The 19,400-nt window shown below is 40.6% G+C and overlaps 1 non-coding gene across 1 annotated transcript; it reads left to right on the plus strand.

Annotated features, from left to right (window-relative positions):
- Nucleotides 1-14,954: 14,954 nt before the first annotated feature.
- LOC130955727 (small nucleolar RNA R71) lies at nt 14,955-15,062 on the plus strand. Its single transcript, XR_009076862.1, has one exon. It is a non-coding gene; the product is annotated as a small nucleolar RNA R71 (small nucleolar RNA).
- The last annotated feature ends 4,338 nt before the right edge of the window (nt 15,063-19,400 follow it).

Consider the following 19,400-nt stretch of genomic DNA (forward strand, 5'->3'; position numbering starts at 1 on the left):
CTTATTATGTGTATGTGAAAAACATGGTTCCTATGCTTTTAAATTAATTATTTTAATCACCTTTAATTCCATTCGATGTCGTGATTAGTGTGTTGAGTAGTTTCAGATCTTCTAAGGCAGGAATGACTTAAAGGATGGAAAAGGAAACATACAAAAATGGAAGGAAAGCGCAAAATGGAGTTTCTGAAGGAACTGGCATCCACGCGATCGCATGGACGACGCGATCGCATGCTAGAAGCGAAGAGGCAACGACGCGGCCGCATGACTGACGCAACCGCGTGACTTGAGCAAATCGCATACGACGTGGACGCGTGACCGACGCGACCGCGTGACAAGGAGAACTCCGAATGACGCGCCCGCGACCCACGCGGACGCGTGACAGAGGCCACGCACCAGAAATTGTAGAAACGCTCATAGAAGATTCTGAAGCCTTTTTGCCCAAATCCAAGTCCAGAAGTCATAGACCAGAGGTTATGAAGTGGAGGAATGCATCCATTGAGAGAGGCTCTCATAATTCACTTTCAATTATTTAGATATAGTTTGGAGAGAGGTTCTCTTCTCTCTCTCTTTAGGATTTAGGATTCAGGACTTCTCTTAGTTTTAGGAGTGACTCTCAATCCCAGGTTCTTTGTATTTATTTATTTTCAATGTTCCATGTTTGGATTGATTTTCTTATTTAAATATAATTTGAGGTATTTTCAGATCTATGAATTGTGTCTTTTATTTATATAAATAATTTAGATTTTTCTGTTTCCCTTTGGCTTTGGTTAAATAATTGGTGACTCTAGAGTTATCAAACTCAGTATTGATTGAAAATTGGATTTCTTCATTCATTAATTCATATTCCAATAACTCTAGCCTTTCCCAAAGAAAGACTAGGACTTGAGGATTCGAATTAATTCATCCACTTAACTTACCTTCATACTTAGGGTTAACAAAGTGGGAGAAGAATCCAATTCTCTTCATAATTGATAAGGATAACCAGGATAGGACTTCCAGTCTTTATACCTTGCCAAGAGTTTATTTTACCGTCATTTATTTATTTTACTTGTCATTTAAATATGCTTGTGCCCATTGTCCAAATTCCAAAAACCCCAATTTTACCTTTTTCATAGCCAATAATAAGAACATACCTCCCTGCAATTCCTTGAGAAGACGACCCGAGGTTTAAATACTTCGGTTATCAATTATTTAGGGGTTTGTTACTTGTGACAACCAAAACATTTGTACGAAGGGATTTCTGTTAGTTTAGAAACTATATCTACAACGCGACTGTTTTTATGAAATTCTTTACTGGCAAAAATCTTAACGTCAAAATGGCGCCGTTGTCGGGGAATTGCAAACGTGTGCCTTATTATTGGTTATTGTAAATATTTTTCAAAAAAAAATATTTTTCTTTTACTTGTTTATTTGTTTTCTCTTTTTTTTCCCCGTATTTCTGATAGCTATTATGAATTATCACCCTCTCGCTTTGAGTTTAGTTCTAACTTTGTTGAAGGAAATAGAAACCACAGCAGGAATATGCATCAAGGTCAGACCAATCAAGGATGGATGGAGTCAAGAGGATCTAATCAACCCTTTAGGAAACCACACCCTCCAAGATATCATAGACAACGACCATTCTACAATGCATATCCAGCTGAAAGATATGGTGGACAACCTTGTAACTACCAACAAACCCCACCCCCGTGCCTATAGACCATCCTCTCAACATGACCTCGAACCACCACACTCACAAGCTTCTTTTCGCCATTCGCCACCATACGATCCTTATCCGCCCCAATATCAATCCAATTACTCCCAAGAACCACCACTCCCCCATACACATTACCCATATCCATCAAAGTCAGAATCACAGGTTAGCCTCGAAGAATAAATGAAACAGTGTACTGCAATCCTTCATCAACTGGAGCAAGCAATAGTGGAGAAGTTAAAACAATTATCTTCCAGACGCTCAGCCCCTCAACAGACCCCCATGACTTTATGTAGAGAATCCAATGAAGAACGCAGTACAAAGGAGACGCTGGAAGCTCCAGTGAACAGCATAGAGCATAACTTCGTACTAGAACAAGTCGAGAAAGTTGTCATTGCATAAGAAGAAGAGTCGGTTGTTGTGGAGAACTCCGTTAAGGATGTTACAATTGACGCTGAGGAGGATTTTGCACCGCCTCCAATGCAAATATATTATGAAGAACTGAACGGAATAACCCAGGACATAGGTTTCCTTGATGATGATGATCACGAGACCTATTCTCTTAGCGGTGAACTTGCATCCACAAGTGATTTCTTTGAGACAGAAGAATCTTCCCCGAGTGAATATGAAGATGATGCTAAGGTAGATCTTTCTCAACCTCCAATATATGACTTGAGCGATGATGAGGGAGAAATTGAAGACTCTGATCAAGAGATGGTTGAAGTGGAAGAATTCACAAAAGATTATAAGGGAGTAGAACTTACAAAACCACTGGAAACACCTATCCCAAGGCCGTTACCGCCCACCACAAACTACAAGTGGGTAAAATCCTTGTCTTTTATCTTCAATATTCCACTTGAATATGGTTTGCTTGAAATAGATGGCCAGCTTAGAGCTCTCTGCGGCTTTAAGAGTAAAAGGGAAATGGCTCATACTCAGAGCCGGTGCACAAGGTTCAATAAGGTTCCACGCTTCAACTCGAAGTGCAAGGATTAGTATCATGCTCAATTGAGTGGATCACAGAGAACATTTAGTCACCGTGGTGAGAATCTAATTTCCAAACCGCCCAGATGGAAAAGTATAGATCAAAACGAAAGCGGATTTGGAACCAAAGTTTGGGATCCTGGAACATATTCTGATATTCATCACCCCGGGAGCCTGAAAATCTGTTTAAAGCTGCTCAGAAGCTTCACATGCCTAGTTTGGGACCCCGGAGGCCATTGGCATTCCAAGCATTGGTGGAGATTTCTGGATGAATTTAAACACAAGCCGCCATAACAGGAAGCTCAACCAACGTCCAACTTAAGGACTTTAACCAAAAGTGCTAGGTGGGAGACAACCCACCATGGTATGATCGTTCCTTTTTCATTTTTATTTAGTTTTAGTTGTTTTCAAGTTTATTTTATTTTTCATTGAACCTGGAATTACTCATAACATTCATATCATTTTGCATTCTGCATACTGCATAATTACATATCTGCAAAAAAAAAAAGTGGCGTGCGACGCGACCGCATCAATCATGCGATCGCGTCAATTGCAATAAAACCCCCCACGCGTCCGTGTCCCTCACGCGGTCGCGTGCCCTGGAGATCGGCATATAACCCCAACGTCCAGAAAGTTGGGCTGGAATGGTGCTGCCCTTGTGCTTTTCGCGCAAAAGACCCACGCGATTGCGTCACATGTACATAACCAATTCCACGCGACCACGTGAGCGACGCGACCACGTCGCATGGACTGCACAACACCCTAGAAGGAGACAGAGAGTTGCGCTGAAACGATGCTGGAATCGTGCGTCTAGCACAAATTCCAGCAACGCGATTGCGCGACCCACGCGATCGCGTCCACCCCTCTCCTACCCCTCCCATGCGATCGCGCGATCCATGCGATCGCGCCTGATGTGTGCGAAAAATTGGTGAATTAAAAATTTTTAAAATGGTTGCGTTGTAAGTATAGTTCTTAACTCACCAAAATCTGCCTATCAATTTAAAATGTCACAAAAAATTTAAATTAAAAATTTCTGGGAGTATGAATCCCAGGTCGTCTCCCAACGAGTTGCAGGAAGGTGTGCTATTTTATTAATCAGATGTTTCCAAAAAGTTGAGTTAAGTAGATGGAAAATTAAATTGAGGAAATTGAATAATATAAATAAAAGTCTTGACTGGGAGTTGATTAGTTGGAATCTCTATTATTGATGGAGTGATTTTAGGATTAATTTATAATTAATGGTTGTTCTGTTTAGTTATTCTTTACTAGGTAAAGGAAAGTCAAACAAGTTGGAATGATAGATCTGTTCACGAGTTACAACCCACTTAGTTCAAAGGGATTGTTGTTAGTGACAAGATAGCAATCCAACAGTTAACCCAATTACAAATTCCCCTTCAATCCTTCCAACTCAAGAGTTCCTTTCAATCAACTCCCCATCAAGTGAGGGGAACTACTCGCTCATTATAAATAATAAATCCATAACATATGAAAGGGAATTAAAAGAAGACATGATTATTGGAAGGTAAAATGGATTAAAATGAAAGAAATCATTCTTGTATTAAATAATCATAAAAGTATTTAAATGACAAAATTGAACAAAGCAAAGAACATGGAAGGAATAAACCAAGTTAAGAGAACGAACTAGAATGACGAAGTCTTGATGAGGAAATAACTCTTCTCAATGTTCCAATGCTAAGACCAATTGAAAATTAAATTCTAAAACTCTAGAGAGAAAAACCTAGAGGAGGAGTGAAAAACTAGATCTAAAACTAAAAACTGTCTAGAATGAATGTTCTCTTTCGTTTCTGCATGTTCCTTGGCTCTAGTATGCTATTCTGGGCCGAGAACTGGGTCAAAACCGGGCCCGAAATTGCCCCCCAGCGAATTCTGCAGGTTATGCAGATCGCGCATGTCACGCGATCGCGTCGTCCATGCGGACGCGTCATTCGCGTTCTTTCGTGCCACGCGTTCGCGTCGTCCACGCCTCCGCGTCACTTATGCAGTTCCTTTCCACGCGGTCGCATGAGCCATGCGGCCGCGTCGATGCGATTTCTCCTCTACCACGCGAACGCGTGAGCCATGCGGCCGCGTCGCTTCTCGCTGGTTGTCTCCTCAATTTCTTGTGTTCCTTCCATTTTTGCTAGCTTCCCTTCCAATCTCCAACTCATCCATGCCCTATAAAGCCTGAAACACTTAACACACAGATCACGGCATCGAATGGGACAAGGGAGAACTAAAATGCATAATAAAGAGTCTCTAGGGAGCAGTTTTCAACCATGTAATAATTCCAGGAACGAAATATAAATGCATGCTAAATTAATGAATAAGTGGGTAAAGATCATGATAAAACCACACAATTAAACACAATATAAATCATAAAATAGTGGTTTATCAACCTTTCCACACTTAAACATTAGCATGTCCTCATGCTAAATTGAAGGAAATAAAGTAGACAAGTATGAACATGTAGAAACTCATGAAATGCAATGCAATCCTATATATGTAAATAAATGCAACTATATGATTCTTGCCCACTTGATCAAAAGTAAATAAGTTCTTCGAAACAATTACAAATCAAATTTCACTAATTCTACCCTTATACAGTAAAATAGACAAAAATGCAAGAGAATGGCCTATGAAGGCAGGGGACATGAAAATTCAAGCTTTGAACCCTCACTAGTAGTGTATATCACTCTAATCTCTCTAGTGTATAGGGTAATCACTCTATCCTTCTCTAATCATGCTTTCTAACCTTTGTTTTTCTCCTAATCAATCAACAATAGTTAATATACCAATGCAAACATCATGAGGTCTTTTCAAGGTTGTAATGAGGCCAATGTATAGGTACGGGTATACATATGGTTAAGTGAGCTGATAAATTGAATCCTTAATTAACCCAAACTTCAACCTAACCTGTATATTTTTTGATGTAATCTTAAAGTTCATACCTAGCTACCCAGAATTCCCTTGTTTTTAATCTATACTTATGTTTCAACTTATATTTTGGTTCTATCATATGTGCATTGATCTTTGAATTCTGAATTCAACATTGGGGAAATTTTGTCCCCTTATTTATTCATTTATTTATTAGTATTTATATTTTTTTTGAAAGATTAAAATAAATATCTTATCAATGCACATGGATTTTCGGTTCTTGTAGTTTCACATGAGTAGGCATCCAAATTCCTATTAAATGACACATTTCTTTAACAACCTTTGTTCTCACAATTTCCCATACTTAACTAGCACACACAATTTCATCTTAAGCTAACCAAAGATTCAATTTGGGATATACAATTGTTTTTTCAGCTTAAGGTTATTAATGTGGTAGAATATAGAACAGATGGAATTTAAAGGCTCAAAATGGTTAACAAAGGTAATTGAAAAGGGTAGGCTTAATTTGGATAAGTGAGTTTAAACAAATAATGGCCTCAATCACATGCAAGCATATAAACATAATAACTATTGGACATATAGGATGAGACAAAACATAGATTACAATCATAGAGGAGTAAACACACAAGAATAAAATAATTATGGTTAAATAATGTAACCATGCATAAAGGCTCAAATCTTTCCCAGGTTGTGTGTTCTTTAGCTCAAACATCATGTTCCAAATACAACTCAAGCAATTTTATCATAAAAATTTTGAAAATTAGTGAAATTTTTGTTCCAAAGATAGGGTCTTAGAAGAAACTTATTGTCTTTTCAATCAAGTAGAACATGCATGTAACTGTCCTAACCTATGCAAATTATACTATTCTATAAAAGAAAGAAAATCTAACTAAAAATATCCTAATTATTGGTGCTAGGGAAGAGAATTTACCTCCGGAAGTCAGGTACTGACCGACCTCCCCACACTTAAGGCTTTGCACCGTCCTCGGTGCCATCTGTCAAGAACAATGGTGGGCTGGTGGCAGTGTCTCCGTAGTTGGGGCCGTCATGGCTCCTGGTGCTGGTGAAGGATGTAGAGTCCGGGGTGTCTGAGTCTTTGCAATCTCCTCTAATTAGCTCACTGAGGTGTTTAAATCTTCGGTTATTGCGGCGCTCTCTCAACTTAGCTTTGCGTTCTTGCTGATCCAACCTTTGGATTATCTGCTGGAGCAATTCATCAGTTGTAGGTGCTTGTGGGGTCGAAGAAGGATGATCTTCAACTGGAGCAGTAGGAAGACTTGTAGTGGTTGCCGGAAGTCTGAGGTATTTCCCGTTAGGGACAAACTGATCATTCCGTGGAAGCATGGCCTTGGTGTCCCAGCTCTGTAGGAGACTCCGCTACTGAGACAATATCGGAGACCAAGGCGGGAAAAGGTAAATTGCCCGCAATTTGTACGTGTTCCATAGCATTCCGGATATGGCGTGAGAGATTCAGAGGTTGGTCTGTAAGGATGCACCATAGCAGAACGGCCATGTCTGTAGTGAAGGAGGACTCGTGAGTGCTCGGAAAGACGTAATGGGACATGATCTGTGCCCATACGCGAGCCTCCAAAGTAAGTGCTGAAGCCAAGATTCCCTTAGGGCGGGTACGGTGGTATCCGTAGATCCAACGGCTACCAGGTAAAGCGATAACTCCGAGAACGGAGTCCCAGTCAAATTGGTACCTCTGGCGCTTAAGTGCGGCTTCTTGGAAGGCGTCCATTCCTTCTGGAATAGGGGGAGACTCAGAGCATGCTGAATAGCCTCTTCTGTAATGGGGACTTGTTTCTGCCGGACATAAACAGATTGCAGGGTTGGCATGTAGAAGTTAGAGTAGAACTCAACCACCCAAGAAAGATTGACCTGTCTCGGCTGTCTCCGTAGGAAACCCCATTGTCTTCGTTCAATTTGCGGCTCAACAAAGGAAGCAATATTGGACGGGAGGATAAGAAGGTATTCATTGTTATAGTTCCTTTCTGCGAGGATGGGGAACATCTGCTCACAGTAACGATTGGGAAATCGCGCAGTGTCCTTTGCTGGAAAGGCTTTCTCCTTTTCATCAACTTTTATTATCCTCTTAACTCTCTTTGTTGAGGGCTTGACTGCGGTTGAAGGGGGCTCTGCCACTAATGCTCTTTTAGTTCCTCTTCTTGCTGGGGGTTTAGGATTTGCTTTCTCCTTTCCTTTCTTGGTGGCCATCCTGAAAAAGGGAGGAGAAAATAAATTAAGTTCAAATAGATAAATAGCAAGAGAAAAGATGGGGTGGGTAATAAACAGTGCACGGTAAAAATGAATGAACTAAACACATGGTCTAGACAACATGTGAAAAGATCAAGAAAGGAAATAGGATAGGTGCACAAAAAGGGAAGTAGATGCAAGATGATTATTGGCATGCTGGCAAGGGCATGAGTAGCATAGATCAAGCACCACTTCGTAACAAAGTAACAATTTGTAATGGCAATTAAGTTCGATTAATAAAACAGTAAAGGAATGTTGTGAAAACATGCATGGAATAGTAGAGTAGGATAATGTAGAAAAGTGCATGATGCCATACGGGCCTTTTCACAAACACATAGCATGCATGGTAAATAAGGCATAGAAAGTATTAAAGTAAACATGCAAGGAATCCTTTAGTGAGAATAAGATATAAGTGCCAAACAATATAGAATAAGTCACAAGCAAATAATGAGGAATGATGACTCAAATAATATGCTAGCACCATGGAAAAAGGAAAGAAGAAGAAAGAAATAACGATAAAGAAAAGAAAAAAAAATAAAAGAAAATAACATCTAAAATAAGAAGAATGATAAAAAAAGGGAGGAAGAAAAGAAAACCTTGTTAATGGAAGTGAGAGAAGAAGAGTGTGAAGGGTGGGGTAGAAGAGGGAAAGGGAGAAGGGAGAAATAAGGGGGGGAAAAGAAAAATTAGGATTTGGAGGAGAGAAAGATAAGATAATGTGGCAGTTCTGGTGGGGCTGTGCAGCGCAAGCGACGCGGCCGCATGGGGCACGCATTCGCGTGGATGCGATTTAGGGTATGGTCGCGCGATCGTGTCAGGCACGCGGTCGCATGACTCATAGTGGGCTTCTGGAGCGAGTTCAGCCTCGCGGCCGCACAACTCTCTGTTCAAATTAATTTATTTGCCAAAATAGGGTGACGCAATCGCATGGGGCATGCGATCGCGTGAGTGGGCCTTTAAGGAAATGTGACGCGGTCGCGTGGGTCACGCGGTTGCGTGGGTAGGATTGTGTGTTCGGCCCCAATCCAGCACCACTCTCGCACAACATTCGGGTGTGCACCCTATTACGTCGAAAATTCAGGGCACGCGGCCGCGTGGGGCACGCGGTCGCGTGGGAGGTCATGATTCCCATGCAACGCGAACGCGTCAAGGACGCGGTCGCGTGGGTTGATTCGTGCCAAAGGCACGCCTCCAGCCACGCTCCAGCGTAACTCTCTGTTAACTTTTATTTTCTTCGCTCTCCAGGCGACGCGGACGCGTCGCTGATGTGATCGCGTCGCGTAGCAAAATTTTTTTTTTTGGAAAATAAAAACATGTAAATGCAAATGCACGAAAGTACTAATAAAGAGAAGAGTTATTGAATAAGAAAAACTAAAAATAAAGAAAGGAACGATCATACCATGGTGGGTTGTCTCCCACCTAGCACTTTGCTTTAACGTCCGTAAGTTGGACGCACCACTAGCTCAATCTTCTGCTATGTGGGGATCTTCCAAGAGGAATATCTGAAACTCCTTGTTTCCCTGCCTCTTCTCGCCATGGTATAGCTTCAGGCGTTGTCCATTAACTTTAATGAGTTCAGAGCTTGAAGGATGGCTTAGGTGATAAACTCCGTATGGTTCTGCCTTCTCTACTCTATATGGACCTTCCCATATTGATCTCAACTTGCCTGGCATGAGCCTTAGTCGAGATTTGTAAAGGAGGATGGTGCACGAAATTGTGATCAATACTTTTCAAAACATAAACAATCCCTAGTAATGGCTCCAAAGACTTGGTGCTCAATACCATGGCATAAACACAACTTCGCACAACTAACCAGCAAGTGCACTGGGTCGTCCAAGTAATAAACCTTACGCGAGTAAGGGTCGATCCCACGGAGATTGGTGGTATGAAGCAAGCTATGGTCATCTTGTAGATCTCAGTCAGGCAGACTCAAATGGGTATAGTGATGAACGAATAAAGCATAAAGATAAAGATAGAGATACTTATGTATATCATTGGTGTAAGAGCTTCAGACAAGCGTATGAAGATGCCTTCCCTTCCGTCTCTCTGCTTTCCTACTGCCTTCATCCAATCCTTCTTACTCCTTTCCATGGCAAGCTCGTGTAGGGTTTCACTGTTGTCAGCAGCTACCTCCCATCCTCTCAGTGAAAATACGTCCCTGATGCTCTGTCACAGCATAGGCTAATCATCTGTCGGTTCTCGTTCAGGCCGGAATAGAATCCATTGATTCTTTTGCGTCTGTCACTAACGCCCTAGCCTGCTAGGAGTTTGAAGCACGTCACAGTCATTCAATCATTGAATCCTACTCAGAATACCACAGACAAGGTTAGACCTTCCGGATTCTCTTGAATGCCGCCATCAGTTCTTGCCTATACCACGAAGACTCTGATCTCACGGAATGGTTGGCTCGTTTGTCAGGCGAGCACTCGGTTGTCAGGCGATCAACCATGCATCGTGCAATCAGGAATCCAAGAGATATTCACTAAACCTCATATGCTTGTAGAACAAGAATGGTTGTCAGTCACCTTGTTCATGAGTGAGAATGATGATGAGTGTCAATCATCACCTTCATCAAGTTGAAGAACAAGTGATATCTTGGACAAAGAACAAGCGGAATTGAATAGAAGAACAATAGTAATTGCATTAATACTCGAGGTACAGCAGAGCTCCACACCTTAATCTATGGTGTGTAGAAACTCCACCGTTGAAAATACATAAGAACAAGGTCTAGGCATGGCCGTGAGGCCAGCCTCCCAAATGATCTAAGAACTAGATGTCCAGAGATGAAAAATACAATAGTAAAAGGTCCTATATATAGAGAACTAGTAGCCTAGGGTGTACAGAGATGAGTAAATGACATAAAAATCCACTTCCGGGCCCACTTGGTGTGTGCTTGGACTGAGCAATGAAGCATTTTCGTGTAGAGACTCTTCTTGGAGTTAAACGCCAGCTTTTATGCCAGTTTGGGCGTTTAACTCCCATTTAGGTGCCAGTTCCGGCGTTTAACGCTGGAATTTCTGTAGGTGACTTTGAACGCCGGTTTGGGCCATCAAATCTTGGGCAAAGTATGGACTATCATATATTGCTGGAAATCCCAGGATGTCTACTTTCCAACGCCGTTGAGAGCGCGCCAATTGGGCTTCTGTAGCTCCAGAAAATCCACTTCGAGTGCAAGTAGGTCAGAATCCAACAGCATCTGCAGTCCTTTTCAGTCTTTGAATCAGATTTTTGCTCAGGTCCCTCAATTTCAGCCAGAAAATACCTGAAATCACAGAAAAACACACAAACTCATAGTAAAGTCCAGAAAAGTGAATTTTAACTAAAAACTAATAAAAATATACTAAAAACTCAACTAAAACTACCAAAACATACTAAAAACAATGCCAAAAAGCGTATAAATTATCCGCTCATCACAACACCAGACTTAAATTGTTGCTTGTCCCCAAGCAACTGAAAAATCAAATAAGATAAAAAGAAGAGATATACTATAGACTCCAAATTATCAATGAAACATAGCTCCAAATTAGATGAGCGGGACTAGTAGCTTTTTGCCTCCGAACAGTTTTGGCATCTCACTTTATCCTTTGAAATTCAGAATGATTGGCTTCTTTAGGAACTCAGAATCCAGATAGTGTTATTGATTCTCCTAGTTAAGTATGATGATTCTTGAACACAGCTACTTTATTGAGTCTTGGCTGTGGCCCAAAGCACTCTGTCTTCCAGTATTACCACCGGATACATACATGCCACAGACACATAATTGAGTGAACCTTTTCAGATTGTGACTCAGCTTTGCTAGAGTCCCCAATTAGAGGTGTCCAGGGTTCTTAAGCACACTCTTTTTGCCTTGGATCACAACTTTATTTCTTTCTTTTTTTTTTCTTTCTTTTTCTCTTTCTCTCTTTTTTTCGTTTTTTTTTTTCGTTTTCTCCTTCTCTTTTTTTTGTATTCACTGCTTTTTCTTGCTTCAAGAATCATTTTTATGATTTTTCAGATCCTCAGTAACATGTCTCCTTTTTCATCATTCTTTCAAGAGCCAACAATTTTAACATTCATGAACCACAAATTCAAAAGACATATGCACTGTTCAAGCATACATTCAGAGAACAAAAGTGTTGCCACCACATCAAACTAATTAAGCTAGTTTTAAAGATGAATTTGAAATCCTGTACTTCTTGTTCTTTTGTGATAAAAACAGTTTTCATTTAAGAAAGGTGATGGATTTCATAGGACATTCATAACTTTAAGGCATAGACACTAAGACACTAATGATCATAAGACACAAACATGGATAAACATAAAGCATAATTTTTGAAAAACAGAAAAATAAAGAACAAGGAGATTAAAGAACGGGTCCACCTTAGTGATGGCGGCTTATTCTTCCTCTTGAAGGTCTTATGGAGTTCTTGAGCTCCTCAATGTCTCTTCCTTGTCTTTGTTGCTCCTCTCTCATGATTCTTTGATCTTCTCTAATGATGATGGAGTATTCTTGATGCTCCACCCTTAGTTGTCCCATATTGGAACTCAGCTCTCCTAGGGAGGTGTTAATTTGCTCCCAATAGTCTTGTGGAGGAAAGTGCATCCCTTGAGGTATCTCAGGGATCTCTTGATGAGAGGGGTCTCTTGTTGCTCCATCCTTTTCTTAGTGATGGGCTTGAGGTCATGCCTTCTCCGTTGAACCGGCTTTGGATGCCATAAATGGTTATGGAAAAACAAAAAGCAATGCTTTTACCACACCAAACTTAAAAGGTTTGCTCGTCCTCGAGGAAAAGAAGAAAGAAGAGAGTAGAAGAAGAAGAAATGAGGAAGAAGGGAATGGCTTTGTGTTTCGGCCATTAGGGGAAGAAGTAGTGTTTAGGGTGTGTGAAAATGAAGGAGTGATGAGGATAGTGGGATTTGATAGGTGGGGGTTTTTTAGGGAAGAGGTAATGAGGTGATTGGTGAATGGGTGAAGAAGAAAGAGAGAGTGGTGGGGTTGGTGGGGATCCTGTGGGGTCCACAGATCCTAAGGTGTCAAGGAAAAGTCATCCCTGCACCAAATGGCAATCAAAATCACGTTTTGTGCCAAATCTGGCGTTAAACGCCGGGCTGGTGCCCATTTCTGGCGTTTAACGCCAAGTTCTTGCCCTTTCCTGGCGTTTAACGCCAGTCTGGTGCGCCTTTCTGGCGTTAAACGCCCAGAATGGTGCCAGACTGGGCGTTAAACGCCCAACTGCTAGCCTCACTGGCGTTTAAACGCCAGTGAGTTCTTCCTCCAGGGTGTGCTGTTTTTCTTCCTGTTTTTCATTCTGTTTTTGCTTTTCAATGGATTTTGTGACTTCTTATGATCATCAACCTACAAAATAACAAAAGAAAATATATAAAGTATAATCATTGGGTTGCCTCCCAACAAGCGCTTCTTTAATGTCAATAGCTTGACAGAGGGCTCTCATGGAGCCTCACAGATCCTCAGAGCAATGTTGGAACCTCCCAACACCAAACTTAGAGTTTGAATGTGGGGGTTCAACACCAAACTTAGAGTTTGGTTGTGGCCTCCCAACACCAAACTTAAAGTTTGACCGTGGGGGCTCTGTTTGTCTCTGATTTGAGAGAAGCTCTTCATGCTTCCTCTCCATGGTGATAGAGGGATATCCTTGAGCCTTAAACACAAAGGATTCTTTATTCACTTGAATGATTAGTTCACCTCTATCAACATCAATCACAGCCTTTGTTGTGGCTAGGAAGGGTCTGCCAAGGATGATGGATTCATCCATGCACTTCCCAGTCTCTAGGACTATGAAATCAGTAGGGATGTAATGGTCCTCAATCTTAACCAAACATTCTCTACAAGTCCATAAGCTTGTTTTCTTGAGTTGTCTGCCATCTCTAGTGAGATTTTTGCAGCTTGTACCTCAAAGATCCCTAGCTTCTCCATTACAGAGAGAGGCATGAGGTTCACACTTGACCCTAAGTCACACAGGGCCTTCTTGAAGGTCATGGTGCCTATGGTACAAGGTATGGAAAACTTCCCAGGATCTTGTCTCTTTTGAGGTAATTTTTGCCTAGACAAGTCATCCAGTTCTTTGGTGAGCAAGGGAGGTTCATCTTCCCAAGTCTCATTTCCAAATAACTTGTCATTTAGCTTCATGATTGCTCCAAGGTATTTAGCAACTTGCTCTTCAGTGACATACTCATCCTCTTCAGAGGAAGAATACTCATCAGAGCTCATGAAAGGCAGAAGTAAGTCCAATGGAATCTCTATGGTCTCATTTTGAGCCTCAGATTCCCATGGTTCCTTATTGGGGAACTCAGAGGAGATTGGTGCACGCCCATTGAAGTCTTCCTCAGTGGCGTCCACCTCCTCTCTTTCCTCTCCATATTCGGCCATGGTTATGGCTTTGCACTCTCCTTTTGGATTTTCTTCTGTATTGCTTGGGAGAGTACTAGGAGGGAGTTCAGTAACTTTCTTGCTCAGCTGTCCCACTTGTGCCTCCAAATTCCTAATGGAGGACCTTGTTTTAGTCATGAAACTTTGAGTGGTTTTGATTAGATCAGAGACCATAGTTGCTAAGTCAGAGGGGTTCTGCTTAGAATTCTCTGTCTGTTGCTGAGAAGATGATGGAAAAGGCTTGCCATTGCTAAACCTATTTCTTCCACCATTATTGTTGTTGAAACCTTGTTGAGGTCTCTCTTGATTCTTCCATGAGAAATTTGGGTGATTTCTCCATGAAGAATTATAGGTGTTTCCATAGGGTTCTCCTAGGTAATTCACCTCTTCCATTGAAGGGTTCTCAGGATCATAAGCTTCTTCCTCAGATGAAGCATCCTTAGTACTGCTTGGTGCATTTTGCATTCCAGACAGACTTTGAGAAATCAAATTGACTTGTTGAGTCAATATCTTGTTCTGAGCCAGAATGGCATTCAGAGCATCAATCTCAAGAACTCCTTTCTTCTGACTAGTCCCATTGTTCACAGGATTTCTTTCAGAAGTATACATGAATTGGTTATTTGCAACCATTTCAATCAGTTCTTGAGCTTCAGTAGGCGTCTTCTTCAAATGAAGAGATCCTCCTGCATAGCTATCCAAAGACATCTTGGATAGTTCAGAGAGACCATCATAGAAAATACCTATGATGCTCCATTCAGAAAGCATGTCAGAAGGACATTTTCTGATTAATTGTTTGTATCTTTCCCAAGCTTCATAGAGGGATTCTCCATCCTTCTGTCTGAAGGTTTGGACTTCCACTCTAAGCTTACTCCATTTTTGAGGTGGAAAGAACTTTGCCAAGAAGGCATTGACTAGCTTTTCCCAAGAGTCCAGGCTATCTTTAGGTTGTGAATCCAACCATATTCTAGCTCTGTCTCTTACAGCAAAAGGGAATAGCAGCAGTCTGTAGACCTCAGGGTCAACCCCATTAGTCTTGACTGTGTCACAGATTAGCAAGAACTCAGCTAAAAACTGATGAGGATCTTCCATTGGAAGTCCATGGAATTTGCAATTCTGTTGCATTAGAGAAACTAATTGAGGCTTAAGCTCAAAGTTGTTTGCTCCAATGGCAGGGATAGAGATGCTTCTCCCATAGAAGTTGGGAGTAGGTGCAGTAAAGTCACCCAGCACCTTCCTTGCATTGTTGGCATTGTTGTTGTTTTCGGCTGCCATGGGTTCTTCTTCTTTGAAGAATTCGGTCAGGTCCTCAACAGAGAGTTGTGCCTTAGCTTCTCTTAGCTTTCGCTTCAAGGTCCTTTCAGGCTCAGGGTCAGCTTCAACAAGAATGCCTTTGTCTTTGTTCCTGCTCATATGAAAGAGAAGAGAACAAGAAAGTATGGAATCCTCTATGTCACAGTATAGAGATTCCTTGAGGTGTCAGAGGAAGAAAAATGGAAGACAGAGGTAGAAAATTCGAACTTATCAAAGAAGATGGAGTTCGAATTTTGCATTAAGGAATAGTGTTAGTCCATAAATAGAAGGATGAGAGAAGAAGGGAAGTAATTTTTGAAAATTAAGTAAAAGATTTTGAAAACATTTTAAAAAACACTAATTGATTTTCGAAAACAAAAGTGGGAAAGAAGTAAAGTGATTTTTGAAAAAGATTTTGAAATTGGAAATAAAAAAGATTTGATTGAAAACTTATTTTGAAAAAAATGTGATTGAGAAAAAAAAGATTTGATTGAAAAGATATGATTTGAAAAACATTTTAAAAAGATTTGATTTGAAAACAATTTTAAAAGATATGATTTGAAAACAATTTTAAAAAGATATGATTTGAAAACAATTTGAAAAGATATGATTTTAAAAATTAATGACTTGCCTAACAAGAAAAGATATGATTCAAACATAAAACCTTCCTCAATAGAAAAGGCAAAAAATGTTCAATCAAATCATTAATTGTTAGTAAGTATCTTTGAAAAAGGAAAGAAATTGATTTTGAAAACATTTGATTGAAAAGATTTGATTTGAAAAAGATTTGATTTTGAAAAACTTTGAAAACTTGAAAAAAGATTGATTTTGAAAACAAAATCTTCCCCCTTGTGCCATCCTGGCGTTAAACGCCCAGAATGGTGCACATTCTGGCGTTTAACGCCCAAAACTATACCCTTTTGGGCATTAAACGCCCAGCCAGGCACCCTGGCTGGCGTTTAAACGCCAGTCTGTCTTCTTCACTGGGCATTTTTGAATGCCCAGCCTTTTCTGTATAATTCCTCTGCAGTATGTTCTGAATCTTCAATTCTCTGTATTATTGACTTGAAAAGACACAAATTGAAAATATTTTTGGATTTTTAATAATGAGGAATAATCAAAATGCAACTAAAATCAAATAACAATGCATGCAAGACACCAAACTTAGCAGTTTGTATACTATTGACACTAACTACATGAGAATGCATATGAGAAACACAAAACACTCAAGTCAATAGAATTCAAAGATCAAAACAAGGAAATCATCAAGAACAACTTGAAGATCAATGAGGACACATGCATGAATGCAATAAGAACAGAAACATGCAATTGATACTAAACTTAAGATGAGACTCTAAACTCAAACAAGACATATTTTTGGATTTTATGATTTTGTAAATTTTTTTTGTGCTTTTTCGAAAATTAAGTGAAAAGGAAAATAAAGGTATCAAAATTCTTAATGAGAATTCCAGGAATCATGCAATGTTAGTCTAAAGCTTTAGTATAAAGGAATTAGACATGGCCGGCTAAGCTTCAGCAGGACATTGCATTCAAGAGCTAAATTGATGAGAATCAATCAGCTTTGGTGATGATAAGAACATCACTTTGAAACACTAGAATTCATTCTTAAGAACTCTGAAGAAAAATACCTAATCTAAGCAACAAGATGAACCGTCAGTTGTCCATACACAAACAATCCCCGGCAACGGCGCCAAAAACTTGGTGCACGAAATTGTGATCAATACTTTTCAAAACATAAACAATCCCTAGTAATGGCTCCAAAGACTTGGTGCTCAATACCATGGCATAAACACAACTTCGCACAACTAACCAGCAAGTGCACTGGGTCGTCCAAGTAATAAACCTTACGCGAGTAAGGGTCGATCCCACGGAGATTGGTGGTATGAAGCAAGCTATGGTCATCTTGTAGATCTCAGTCAGGCAGACTCAAATGGGTATATTGATGAACGAATAAAGCATAAAGATAAAGATAGAGATACTTATGTATATCATTGGTGTAAGAGCTTCAGACAAGCGTATGAAGATGCCTTCCCTTCCGTCTCTCTGCTTTCCTACTGCCTTCATCCAATCCTTCTTACTCCTTTCCATGGCAAGCTCGTGTAGGGTTTCACTGTTGTCAGCAGCTACCTCCCATCCTCTCAGTGAAAATACGTCCCTGATGCTCTGTCACAGCATAGGCTAATCATCTGTCGGTTCTCGTTCAGGCCGGAATAGAATCCATTGATTCTTTTGCGTCTGTCACTAACGCCCTAGCCTGCTAGGAGTTTGAAGCACGTCACAGTCATTCAATCATTGAATCCTACTCAGAATACCACAGACAAGGTTAGACCTTCCGGATTCTCTTGAATGCCGCCATCAGTTCTTGCCTATACCACGAAGACTCTGATCTCATGGAATGGTTGGCTCGTTTGTCAGGCGAGCACTCGGTTGTCAGGCGATCAACCATGCATCGTGCAATCAGGAATCCAAGAGATATTCACTAAACCTCATATGCTTGTAGAACAAGAATGGTTGTCAGTCACCTTGTTCATGAGTGAGAATGATGATGAGTGTCAATCATCACCTTCATCAAGTTGAAGAACAAGTGATATCTTGGACAAAGAACAAGCGGAATTGAATAGAAGAACAATAGTAATTGCATTAATACTCGAGGTACAGCAGAGCTCCACACCTTAATCTATGGTGTGTAGAAACTCCACCGTTGAAAATACATAAGAACAAGGTCTAGGCATGGCCGTGAGGCCAGCCTCCCAAATGATCTAAGAACTAGATGTCCAGAGATGAAAAATACAATAGTAAAAGGTCCTATATATAGAGAACTAGTAGCCTAGGGTGTACAGAGATGAGTAAATGACATAAAAATCCACTTCCGGGCCCACTTGGTGTGTGCTTGGGCTGAGCAATGAAGCATTTTCGTGTAGAGACTCTTCTTGGAGTTAAACGCCAGCTTTTATGCCAGTTTGGGCGTTTAACTCCCATTTAGGTGCCAGTTCCGGCGTTTAACGCTGGAATTTCTGTAGGTGACTTTGAACGCCGGTTTGGGCCATCAAATCTTGGGCAAAGTATAGACTATCATATATTGCTGGAAAGCCCAGGATGTCTACTTTCCAACGCCGTTGAGAGCGCGCCAATTGGGCTTCTGTAGCTCCAGAAAATCCACTTCGAGTGCAGGGAGGTCAGAATCCAACAGCATCTGCAGTCCTTTTCAGTCTCTGAATCAGATTTTTGCTCAGGTCCCTCAATTTCAGCCAGAAAATACCTGAAATCACAGAAAAACACACAAACTCATAGTAAAGTCCAGAAAAGTGAATTTTAACTAAAAACTAATAAAAATATACTAAAAACTCAACTAAAACTACCAAAAACATACTTAAAACAATGCCAAAAAGCGTATAAATTATCCGCTCATCAGAGGACTAAATCTCCAGGTTGGAACTCTTTCTTCTTGATGTTTTGATCATGTACAACCTTCATATTCTCCTTGTATATTCTTGAGTTCTCATAGGCTTCTAGGCGAAGGCTCTCCAACTCTTGCAGTTGCAACTTCCTTTCAGCTCCGGCTTTATCAATTCCCATGTTGCACTCCTTAACTGCTCAAAAGGCTCTGTGTTCTGCTTCAACTGGGAGATGACAAGCTTTTCCATAAACCAAGCGGAAAGGACTCATCCCAATGGGTGTCTTATATGCTGTTCTATATGCCCAAAGTGCATCTTGTAGCCTGGTGCTCCAGTCTTTTCTATGAGGCTTTACTATCTTTTGTAAGATACGCTTGATTTCTCTGTTTGACACCTCAGCTTGCCCATTAGTTTGGGGATGGTAAGCTGTTGAGACTTTATGGATTATCCCACGCTTTTTCATTAATCCTGTTAGTCTCCTGTTACAGAAATGGGTGCC

The sequence above is a fragment of the Arachis stenosperma genome, chromosome 1 (genome assembly GCF_014773155.1).
Source record: "Arachis stenosperma cultivar V10309 chromosome 1, arast.V10309.gnm1.PFL2, whole genome shotgun sequence".
Classification (NCBI taxonomy): Eukaryota; Viridiplantae; Streptophyta; class Magnoliopsida; order Fabales; family Fabaceae; genus Arachis; species Arachis stenosperma.